The sequence below is a fragment of the Fukomys damarensis genome, unplaced genomic scaffold (genome assembly GCF_012274545.1).
Source record: "Fukomys damarensis isolate Sample0158 unplaced genomic scaffold, DMR_v1.0_HiC HiC_scaffold_38, whole genome shotgun sequence".
Classification (NCBI taxonomy): Eukaryota; Metazoa; Chordata; class Mammalia; order Rodentia; family Bathyergidae; genus Fukomys; species Fukomys damarensis.
Genome location: NW_022900950.1, coordinates 20,938,716 through 20,951,051, shown reverse-complemented (window position 1 = coordinate 20,951,051; position 12,336 = coordinate 20,938,716). Strand labels below are relative to the sequence as shown.

Below are 12,336 nucleotides of genomic sequence, written 5' to 3'. Positions count from 1 at the left end.
AGTTGATTGACACTGTATTTTCATTCCTGTTCATCATTATGAGTGACAGGATATCAAGGGGAGGCATTTAATACCAGAAAAATGGCCAATTAGATATCTACATCAATAGTGAAACCCTAATCAATGGTGTTAAAGGGCTAATGTTCATCCATTGACATACATTGGTATTCCTTGATATCAATGTATAGTTAAGCATGCATATATATATATATATATATATATAGAGAGAGAGAGAGAGAGAGACCATATATATATAGACCATATATATACCACACACACACACACACACCATATATATATACATATATATATATGTATATATATATATATATATATACCACACATATATATACCACATATATACCATATATATATATATACATATATATATATATGTATATATATATATATATGGTAGAAAGACAAGTATTGATGGTTTTGAAATTGATTATTTGCTATAGAATCATAAGTTTCATTGCTACATTTATATTTTACATTCCTTAGAAAGTGAATAGGTCTTACATTTTTCTTGAGGACCTAAAATTTAGAATATTATGCAGAGCTTTGGAATATTTTAGAGTTCTATTTGATCCAACATATTTGCCAGATGCAAGAAGCCACTGAACTTGTCAGTTCACTAATAATATCAAATGTAAACTGTTTATATGATCTAGTATATTATGTAAATTGTTTTAAACCATCAAGAATATTTTGACCTGAGAAATATGCACTTTAATTCATCACTTGTAAGGCTGGGCAAAACTGTATGATATGCTAAAACAAAAGACTATAGAAAAATTGAAATTTAGGGAAATAGAAAAGACATTTAGGAGAATTAATATCTAAGGACAAACTTGCACAGTTATATACTTAATAGAATTGTTCAAATTATTTTGGAATTTATCTTTTAAAAATTAAATTGAGATTAGTTGTAAACATATTTTATATAAATAAATAAATATGTCACCAATGCTTCATTATTTTATTTTTTGTATCTATGTTTTGGACCTGAAGTTTATATTTTTCATGTAGTCATATACTGTATCAACAAATCATGCTTTTCTCTTTGAGAATAATATATAATACTTTATATTTTAATTTATTTTTCTCTATGGTTTCATAGTTTATATATTTGTTTTTAATCATGACACTACATATTTAGGTTTAATTTTATTGTTTCTCTGCATGTTTCATGACAGCTGTGTCAATAATAAAAATCAATTAACCCCCAAACAAATGCATATATGGGTATATATACCTTTATAAATATATATTATAGAATAATTTATTATCAAATACTAAATTCATATAAATACTACTGACATAGCATACTACAACTCCTCAAATGTCTCATATATTTAATCATTTGATCTACATACCATTTCATAACCCATCACATTTTCTGATTATTACACGTATGCAAATATAATGCTATATTCCAAATTAATAATAGTCATCTAATTCAATCATTGGCTTGCACTGAATTATAATATAATATTATACTTCATTAAATTCTTCCAATCCTTCTTATTTCTTTTTACTCCATCTTAGTGTAGCTTTGAACCTGTATTTAGTTATTTTTAATTATAAACTTTTGGTAATGGGCATTTTGCCAAGTTGACTGTAAAAATCATCTCTCGTCTAACATGACTTTATAGAATCTGGCTACTCTCCAACATGTTATACAGTATGCATCTCTTCCCCTTGCATTTCAAAGAGTTTGTTAAGTAATTTGTTACCATCAGAATAGGGTAGATGCTGTCCTCTCCAATCTCTGAAGATAGGCCATGAATAATGGAGTTTCATTGTGTCCTTAATTTTAGCTGAAATATTGAGACAGTTATATTTTGAAGGCTTTAAGTGTAAGTATTTAAATGACAATAATGTTTTCATTTTGTTAGAGGGATCAAAGTAACATGCCATGAAAAAATAGTGGTAGATCTAACCACCTGCCTATCAGCACCAGACCCAATACCTGGCATCAACCATTGTGTGTCTGGACCTAAATATCTACATACATACACCCGAGGACAGAACCAACCAGGTGACAGCTTTCTAAACTGCTGAATCACATATACTATAAGAGGTAATATAATAACTGTATTGCTTTAAATCAGTAAAGTTCAAGGTGAAAAGTAAAAGTGAAATTTCAAGTAGGGAAATGCTGTAACTTTTAGCTTAAACACATGCTTTTTATGAAATGTAAAACTAATCAGAAAAAAAAATTTCTATAAAAAGAAAAAACAAAATTTCTGCTAAAATATTATCTGAAAATTATGTAATGTTTTGTTATTCATTTGCCAATCTTAAAATTTAGTGTTATTGTGATATAGCACTTATGAAGCCAATGAGAAATACATACAATTTAATGATGCATTTATGGTAATTTGGAAATTGAAAATACAGCAAGGTAGAAATCACTGCCCAGCAAGTACACTGATTATCATTCAGGGAAGACATTTATTTGATTGTTTCCATTTTTTTCCCTTTTCTCATATTTTTTTCTTGTTCCTTCTTACCTTTCCCATACTCCTCCCACTACTCCTACTCTTTAGTCCTTTTCTTCCTATTGTACAATGTCAATTATACATATTAATCCTTATTTACACTTTCAATTTCTCACACTAGAGAAACTATTTGGTATTTACACATGTGTGTCCTATTAATTTCACTTAAGAATATGGCCTCAGTGTGCATCCACTTAGCGATAAAGACTTAGTTTCTCATTCTTTACGGCTGTGTAGTAAGCTATTTTATTTTTTAAAAAAGAAACAAAACATATTCTTTATCCGGTCTCCAGTTAATAGTTTGCCAACTATCAGTTTTTGTCACTTGTTTCCTGTTTAGTTTCACTAGACAGAAAATGAGTTAATCCTTAGTTTTAATTTCCATATTCCACAAAAGCATGGACTTAAAGAAGCTGCTCTGTGATTCATTCATTCCCTCCACAGCTCTCACTCACCACACCCAAAGGAAGTTCTTTTCAGCTAGGTCTTCACATAAATACACTGCTAATGTTTTCTATGAAAGACTTATTAAGTAGCATTTGTAGAATGTCCCTGGCAAAAGGACTCATTATATGAAATAAACATAAAATTGCAAGAAGCAGGATCCTCACAAGGTTTAGAGGTACAAAACTAATATTTTTCATAATTCGAATTCTCAGTTATCTATACAGAATGCCATGAACCTAACATAAAAACTTGATCTATTATTTTTGGCCAGTTGTGTATACTCTATGTGAAAGGATCTAGAGAGTTATCCTTGGTGTCTCAGACTTCTTTGTGCTACAGCTGAGAAATTTAAATCTATTACCAAAATTACAGTATTAGGAGAGCATCAAAATGGCTGATGTCTCATTAATGTGAATATGATTCAACCTTTCCTTGTTCTTTGTTATGTCATAAATATTTTGTGCCTAAAACATTGTGAATATAAAGCATATGGGAAATTTTTGCATTAATGCCTATTTTTTCCCCCATCATTTTTATGAGGGTGTTTAGATCTTGTTTTTTAATCTTACCTAGTAATTCACAAGTCTGGCTATGGAAAGTAAGGAATATTTAAAGTGTAGAAACACTTTTAAGAGAACATGGAGAGAGTACTGTGCGGCTGGACTGGCCGCCTCTGCGGTGGGAGGAGGCGCCTGTTTTGGCTCTGGCCTCCCGCACCAGGAACCACAGCTCTTGCTTTGGTGCGGGTCAGGTGGGAGGAGCAGCCTTCGGGACACAGTTCGCCATGGACAGGCCAAGAGTCTACGCAGGACGCCAGAGCTGCGATATCCGGCAAAGGGACAACCAGCGCTTTTTCATAGCCTATGGCAGCCTTCTTGAAGCAGACCTCCAAAATGGGTACCGTTCTTGGAATTCAGGGACTCCCGGGCGCCAAAGACTCCGTTTAGGAGCTGAAGGACAAGGAGCAGTGCTGGCTGTGCCTGTGGTGGTGAAGCAGAGACAAATAGGAAGCATCTGATGGTACAGAGCACAGATGCATTGTTGAAAATCTTTCAAGTAGTTGCATTTGGCAACGATTTAAAGGATTTCATACGGAAAGCAGGCGAAGTCACCTATGCAGATGTTCACTATGCACAAATGAGTGTGTAATTGAATTCCGCTCCTACTCTGACATAAAGTGTGCTTTGGATACACTGGATGGCACCGAAATGGTACAAAAAGAGTAGGCTTATTGAAGATAAGCCACGAGCAAGTCATAGGCAGTCAAACTCTGGAAGCCGATCTAGGCCGTGCTCCAGAAGTGCGAGTACGGAGTAGGAGTTTCAGGAGCAGCCGCTGTAGATCTTGAAGTGGCTCAAAAAGTCGCTCCCAATCCAGGTCACGGAGCAAAGGTCGATCCCGTTCTCAGTCAGAAGGAAAGGAATCTAGAGCAAAGGACAAATCTATGCTCAAGTCTGATCGGGGCTCCCATTCACACTGTCGAAGGAGATCTAAGGATGAGTATGAGGAGTCTCAAAGCAAGTCTCTGTCTGGACCTTGGTCCCCCAAAGTAAACGAAAAAGATGATATAAAGCAAAAATCCATAAAAAGGTGCCAGGGTCATTCCATTTCAACTTTACCTGGACCACCCTCAAAGGCTCGGTCTGTGCCCCTTCCAACAAAAAGAGCTTTGATATCCGGTTCTAGATCTTGCTCAAGGTCGAGGTCCAGAGATTAATCTGGAACTCTTTGTTCTTTGCAAACTATTGTGGAACACTTTCCTACTTGCTTAGGCAGTTACTCTTCCATGTTTGTACTTGGCTTCTTCTACAACAAGATTTTCTGAGAACAAGGGCACACAAAAATTTGATTTATGACCAAGTCTGATAAAGAAGATGAGGTTCTAAAATGGTGGCATAAAATTAAAGACCCTCTCCCTTCTTTGTAGAATTAGATGTTTTTGTTTGTTTGTTTTTTTTTTGTTGTTGTTTTTTTTTGGTACTGGGGATCGAATTTGGGTACTTGTGCTTTCAAGGCAGGCAGTGGAACCACTGAGCTAAATCCCTGGCCCAGAATTAGGTAATTTTGATTTTATAATTTTTGAGCTAAAATATCTTTTTTAAAAATTAAACTCATTTAGATTCTTTTGTTTGTTTGTTTGTTTGTTTTTGTACCACGGATCAAACTCTGGTCCTTGATATTGCAAGGCAAGCAGCATTGAGCTAAATCCCCATCCCTCATTAGATTCTCTTAAAAGTATTTCAGCAGGATCTGCAGCAGGGGTTGTTTTTTGCTCTGTTTGCTTATTTGTAAGTTAGTTGTTTCAACTTTTTTAAGGTTTTAGAGGGAGAACCCAATGTTCAATTATGTTAGCTTTTTATAAATATTGAGTTATATAAGATTTAAATAAAAGTTTGCTACCAAAATGATTGCCTTATTTAATAGATCACGATTAAATTCTTTAAATATTGACATCTGGTATTCTACTTAAGTGTAAAAGAAGGCAAGCCTCAGACCAGTAATAAATTATTCAGTTTAAATAAAATTATCTTGTGCTGTTAATCAAATTTGCCAAAGTCTTTATCTTCCCCTCTAAAGAGTTGAGTTAAAAATAAAGGTATTTTGTAGTTGACCTATTTCATAATTTTGCCTAAACTGATACATTTTGAGTGATAAAACTGTTTTCAGTCTTATGATTTGAACTCTTAAGAAATAGCTCCTAGTGCTTGGGATCTTGTTTACTGGTAATCTCATGTTGTGGAAGTGGTCAGTGTGATTAGTGTTGTTATGGTATGCTTTGGAGCTCCTTAATGCTTGTTATGTAAAAACAGAGCCAGGCATGGTGACTCACGCCTGTAATCCCGGCACTCAGGAGGCTGAGGCAGGAAAATCACTGTGAGTTTGAGACCAGACTGGGCTACAAAGTGAGTTCCAAGTCAGTCTCAACTACATAGTGGGACCCTGTCTTAAAAAACAAAAACGAAAAAGAAAAAGAAATAGCCATTCTTAGAAATTTAGTGTATTCAAAATGGAAAAGCACATAATGTATTTTCTGCTAAAAAATAATTAACAGGTACTTACCAGATCATTTGATAAGTCAGTTGATAATTAAATCAAAATAACTACCGATGATTGGTCTCATTAGCAGTTATCATTTGTTGGCTCATTTTTGCAAAGTTTATACTTTCTTGTGGTTGGCTTAAAAAGACAATAAAACTAATAAACTCAAGTGTTTTGCACTTTATTATTAATGAAGTATAGTGGATACTGTGAAAATCAAATTATATTGAAATTTTATAGGAATTATTGAGTTAATTCATACATCCAGTCTTAAATAGTTTCGATTGCAGTTCAGAAAATGATTACCTTCTATCCCTTTGGATACTTTTAAATAATTTAATTTTAAAAATTAGCTTTAGTCTGAAGTTAAGGCTTAGGTGAATTGGCTGAGATCTAATAACTTGTAGGACCTATCTTTATGTGAAGTACTAAGAGTTGAGTTGTTAATGAGGCAGAATATTTCCTAAATATTTTAGGTTGATATATAGGACTAAATAATCAGAAGACTTTTTAATAAAATAAGGTAGATTGAAAAAAGTGAGCCAAGGATCTAAGTACAGGTTGTAACAAATTGCAGAGGGATGAGACTACCTGAGCAGGCTATTGAAGGAAAAGTGGTACAGGCTTTATTCACGTGGGCAGAGGTGGACTGACAGCAGGCAAGAAAAGGTGGAAGACTTTATAGGGCATTGTAAGAGAGGTCTTGCACTCTGTCATGTGTGTGGTCAGAGCAAATATTTTTTGTTACGGTCCATGCAGAGATCAAGGCAGATATGTGGATATTTGAAAAGATGCTGTACTTTGTAGTTATTATCTCTATGTGGGGAACATCCCATCCTGGGTTCTGTGTCCAAGATAGAATGACTTCTGTTGGGCAGAGAAAACACCTGCATAGGCTGTCTGTTTTGCTATTTTTTGTTTGTTTGCTTTGTTTTGTTTTGTATTTTCCTGTATCTTGTCAAACTGCAGCTTGGAATTAAAGAACATATTTATTGACTATTTCACGACCAGGTTAAGCCTGACAGATGTCAGTCACAGTAGTATGGAGTATTTGGTAATGTGAAAACCTAGTTTTTAAGAAATTCCTACCTAGGTTTTCTGTTAAAGAACAATCTTAAAAGCCTCACTTTGGGACTATAGTGCAACACAAGATTTATACTGCCTCTGTTATCGTTTCTTTGATATTGTTTATGTAGATGTTTATAAGAAATGCCTTTATTTTTTCAATATAGATTGGAGAATATGAGAAGAAATTGTGTCTATAATTTTAGTTATTTTGACTGTTCAAAGATTGGAAGTGATAACTCAGAAAGAATTGGCTTTTGACTAAAGTTTTCTTGTTTTCAGAAAAAGACCTGTAAAAGCTTTTTGAGCTATGGCCTTTTAAAAGGAGGCAAAGGTGATATTACAATGACATTTGGATTTCAAAAAGTGTATCACATCCCCATCTGAGTCTTCTGCCACTGTGACATCATTTGGTAACAGGCATACAACTGCATCATTAGTTGCCTCAGTAAGTGGGTAATTGCATAGGTACATGCTTGCATCCATAAATATTTTTTCTAGTAGTGGTAAAGACTAACTATTAAAAATTTAGTCCTATTCCATAACTCTAGATCTGAGTTAGTAGGTGTGCATTGACTAACTTAAAATGTTTAGTTCTTTACTAACTGGTGACCAGAGTCTGTGAATTAGCAGCAGGCCTCACTCTTTTGTTTAGTAGCTGAGTACAGCATTGATCCAATAGCTCAAGGAGCATTGGGAATATCCTCTATTTTACTTAGTAGTATTTTGTTGATTTATTATAAAGCCTTTATGGCCATTTTGAGTCCTACCTACTCCATCTTTTATGTTCCCAATCCTGTGTTGCCACCTTTCATCTTGGATCTTCTTTTGTCCTCTCATTAACCAATTTTATACATTTACTTCAATAAAATGTTTACTGAGAAAAGAAAAAGAAAATATGGAAAGATCTCTTCATTTTTATGTAGATTGACCCAATTAGAAGTGAAGAAGTAATGTCTTATATCTAATAGTCACTAAAGTTTTGGGTAAATTGACAATAATACCTGACTACTTAAGGGTCTCTGGACAGATCACCAACCACACTGAGTGGGAGTAAAATCAGCTTTATTGCCTGTAGCTTCAAGGGATTCAAATTGTCTCAAAAGCCATAAAGGATGAGAAATTAGAATCATTCATAGGAAAATGGATACATATTGAGGATATGCTCTTAAGTGAAATAAATAAGCCACACATGTGTAAGTACTGAATAGTATCTCTGGTGTGAAAAACTATAAGATCCTAATAAAAGATGCTATAAATAAGATCCTAATGGTATAGTTGACAATGTGAAATAGGAAGAAAAGGGCTAAAGCTGTAGGGGAAGTCGGAAGGGTAGAAGAAAGGAAAAGAAAAACAATATGAAAAAATGGAAATAAAGTTTTTATAAGTAAGGAAGGGAGGAATGGGTGCAGGGAGGGCAGGGACAAGGGGAAAAAGTACAGTTCATGTCCTCAATTACCAAATTTATCAGTGAACTAAGGGAAAGTATATTTTTCAAATGAATTGTATTACAGTTAAGGAAAATTTAGGAGACTATAAAAGATTCCTGTTTCCTTTTGATTATATAAACTTAAATATCATAAGGGTTAAATTATTTCTTTAATAAAAAGGCAAAATATGCTAACATTGTAGTATAAATCTGTCTGTATAGTCAGGGAGGGACAAGCCTCCTTCTAGCCCACTGCACATTCACAGGCTTTATTCTTAGTCTTATCTCACACAGGTGCCAGAGCTTTAGCTATCAAACATATTTTCTGTGACACAAAACGTAAGAAGGAGGAAAATAGAAGCTGCAACTTGAATGCAATATGATGATAGTACTACTGTTATCCTGTTAATCAGTATCGTCCAGAGCTTGGCTTCTCATACAAAGAATACTAGAAAATACAGTCTTATGTATACTTACCAGTATTAGATTATATTCAGCCCAAACCTGAAATATGTCAGGTATAAGAAGATATATTCATTCCATTCATTAGTATTACCTACTTCTCTATAGTGCTCCTTCAGGAAACTATGCAAAGAAATACAAATCTTCATTCTTTGGATTTCTTTAAAGAAAAGCACACTCAAAACAGTAATATTTAGTAGTACTTGGAGAAGAAAAGATGCCAAAAATTATTAAATGTTTTACTTGCTTTGCTTTTATTTCTTGCTTATTCCTTTAATATAAGCTCAAGAAAATTCTTTTTTGAAATTTGTGAAAATTTAACATTAGCTATTATTTTTTTTAGTAATGGTTTGAAAACTTTCTTTAAATATTACTGATGAAATGTCAATAGCCTGTTTAGCTTAATTTTACAATTATAATAGGTGTGATAGTGCTAGCTAATATAAAAAGAATATGAAGAAACATTTTTTGTAATTCTATTGTTACATTACAAAACAATACTATAATAAGTGATCATTGAAAACTATATAATGTATGGTTTCTTTGTGTGTTGCAGGAGACCTGAAGAAGACAAATATATTTTGGTTATGCTGAGTTTGAAGCATTGATAGGACATTTATTTGAAAATATCCTATAGAGTAGAACAAATATTTGAAATAGAAAATTGAGGCTCAGAATAAATGAGATTTTTGAAAAGAGGATAGCTCCTCTAAATGACTCTAAATCTCTTGATCTCTGTGAATTATACCTTAGGATACTAAAAGCAGTTGAAGATGAATCTAAAGACCTTTGGAGAGATTGGCAAGAAAATACTAACATGCCACATGTTTACAGAGAATAAATGACGTTTTGATTTCCCAATGATAAAAACATAGATTAAAAAGTAATTTATTCCAGGAAAAACTATCAAACACATTAATAAAATGATTGATCTTAATATAAAAATGTGGTTTTGATGAATCTGTGTGTTAATTAATATATGTTTGCATTAGTTTTTTGTAGAATTTTTACATATATTATGAAACTAAATTTTAAAAAGAAATAAAGGAAGAAAAATAATTGTTCAATAAGTACAATAACAAATATTCATAAGAATGAACATTTTTAATGGAATCGCAAGGAGACTTGATCAAACATATTGAGAGATAAATGTCTGTCTCTGAGACATTTGGTATAATAGAAACTTGCTGAACAATCTTGGAAAATAAGTTTCTTACTGAACACAAGTGTAAAAAATAGAAATAGCATGACTGTATCTAAACTTTTGTTTAGCTCATCTGGTTTTTTTTATTAGTGTCTTTTGTAAATTCAAAGATTATTTTGTTTCTTAAGTCCATTTTCCATTAGTTATATCTTTTATCATTTTGATTAATTCAACTTTGTGGCTTTTGATTTACTCTCTTGATGCTCCTAGGAATCAGCTTTAGGCTGAGTTTGGAGTTTTGGGAAACATTCCTTGTTTCTTATGATCATATCACTTTTGGTTTTCATTTTTGTGCTGAGATTTGTGGGTGCTTATCATGGAAAGAATATGTTGCCTATATGGAGATCTCTTTAGTTCACATCTACTTTTTAGTGATGCACTCTGGGAATGGCTAACATTAGGTCTTTGCCTTATTCTCAAGTTCTGACCACCTCCACTTATTCGATGGGTTGAGGAGATGCAGTGTAATTGACATAGCTTCCAGTTCTCTAGAAATGAACTGTAGTATTATTAATGCCACAATCCAGGTAGTGGCATATGGAGAAAAATTATTAATAACAGCAACTGTTCTACCCTGGCAATCATAAAAGTAACAGTGTCAAAATCAAATTGGTTATTGGCATGTTCTAAGAAACAGTAATATACTACCTTCAATTACAGAAAAGAGATCTAAATTGTTCTATAAAACGAAGGCGCATCATATATTGACTTACAAGTAAGCATATGCTAAATGCAACAAATATAACTTCATTAACAACAACAGTAATAACATACAGTTAAATAAATAAAGATTAGTAATACTATACTACTAAACATGGAGTGGTTAATAAAGATAAAAATGAAAGAAGAAAATATTTCAAAAGTTAAGAAATGGAAGGTGAGAAGGAAGAGGAATATATGTAATAAAGTATCCTAATAAATAGTAAAGGGAAATTAATGAAAGTAGACAAAAGTACTGGGAAAGAACTGCAATAAAACCAAAGAAAAAAGAATAAAAATGAGTAAATTGAAAGAAAAAGAGAAAAAAGAATGAAAAACCCTTCAAAACTCAAAGAATAAATGGAGACAAAATAAGATGAAGAAATTAGGCCAGAAAAAATTGTTTCCTCTATATTTGAATGATTTGATTTGAATGTATTTGATTCTTTCTGAAATCCTCTGTTTTGAATTGAGGAAGCATGCTTTGCTTCTAACCTGGTAGCATAAGGTTTTGTGAGGTTACCCCGTGCTCCAGATGGCCTCTGTCCATTCATTTCAGGCTGTAACATCCATCCAAACCAAGGCATGCTCTGGTTTATGTTGGCAGGTGGAAAAACAATCAGACCTTTGATCTGTTCTGGATGTATGCAGGAAGGCAAGTTCAAGAAGAAACCCACTTTTCATGCCAGCCACCTCCAAAAGATATATATCTATATATACAGGGCTTGACTTCTCACAGGTGGGACCTGTGTCCATGCTGGCCTGGTCTTAAACTCCTCAGTAAGTTTATATGTAGTATGTTGTCTGTTACTAACTCCTTTCACTATCTCTTACCCAGTCATTGTTGGAGGTAGTACTCTGAATACTAAAGTAATTTTTGCATGACTCAGTCTTAAATAATCCACCTCTTCACACAATATAAACAGATTTAATACTCTCTGGTAATACAGCAGGTGATATATTCCTCCTACAGTATCCTGAGGTGTGCAAGGTGTAACTTTTAGGGGGAAACGCCAGGATATTTTTGTAGTTTATATCAGCTCTGAGCTTTTGGGGAGCTGGAGGAGATACCACTTCTGGCCAATTTTGTTTTTCCCCCTGGGGCTACTGATCTTGGGGCTTACCCTGTGCCCATAGCAAGAAATTATCCCCGCTAAGGGCTGGTATGAGCCAGACAGCTTTGTTTTCCAGTTTGCACTGAGGTCCATTTCTCCAAATTCTCTGGATCTTTCAGGTTTCTGTCATTTCCCTTCTGGTTCCCAAAGATCTCTTTGTTAAAGCGTTACTTTCCAGGTATCTTGATTCTAGATCCCAGAGAGGATATTTTTGCTGGTAATCATCTTGATCTTCTCTATAGCTCACATAATTTGATTGGTTCTTTTCTGTTTTCTCTATCACTCTGTTGACTTTCTTTATATTGTAAGTCATCTTGCTGATTACATTGATTAAGTGAAAGGACAATAATAATTGAAACCAAAATGAAA

The 12,336-nt window shown here is 33.5% G+C and overlaps 1 pseudogene; it reads left to right on the top strand.

Annotated features, from left to right (window-relative positions):
- Nucleotides 1–3,738: 3,738 nt before the first annotated feature.
- LOC104868880 lies at nt 3,739–4,671 on the top strand (annotated as a pseudogene).
- Nucleotides 4,672–12,336: the final 7,665 nt, after the last annotated feature.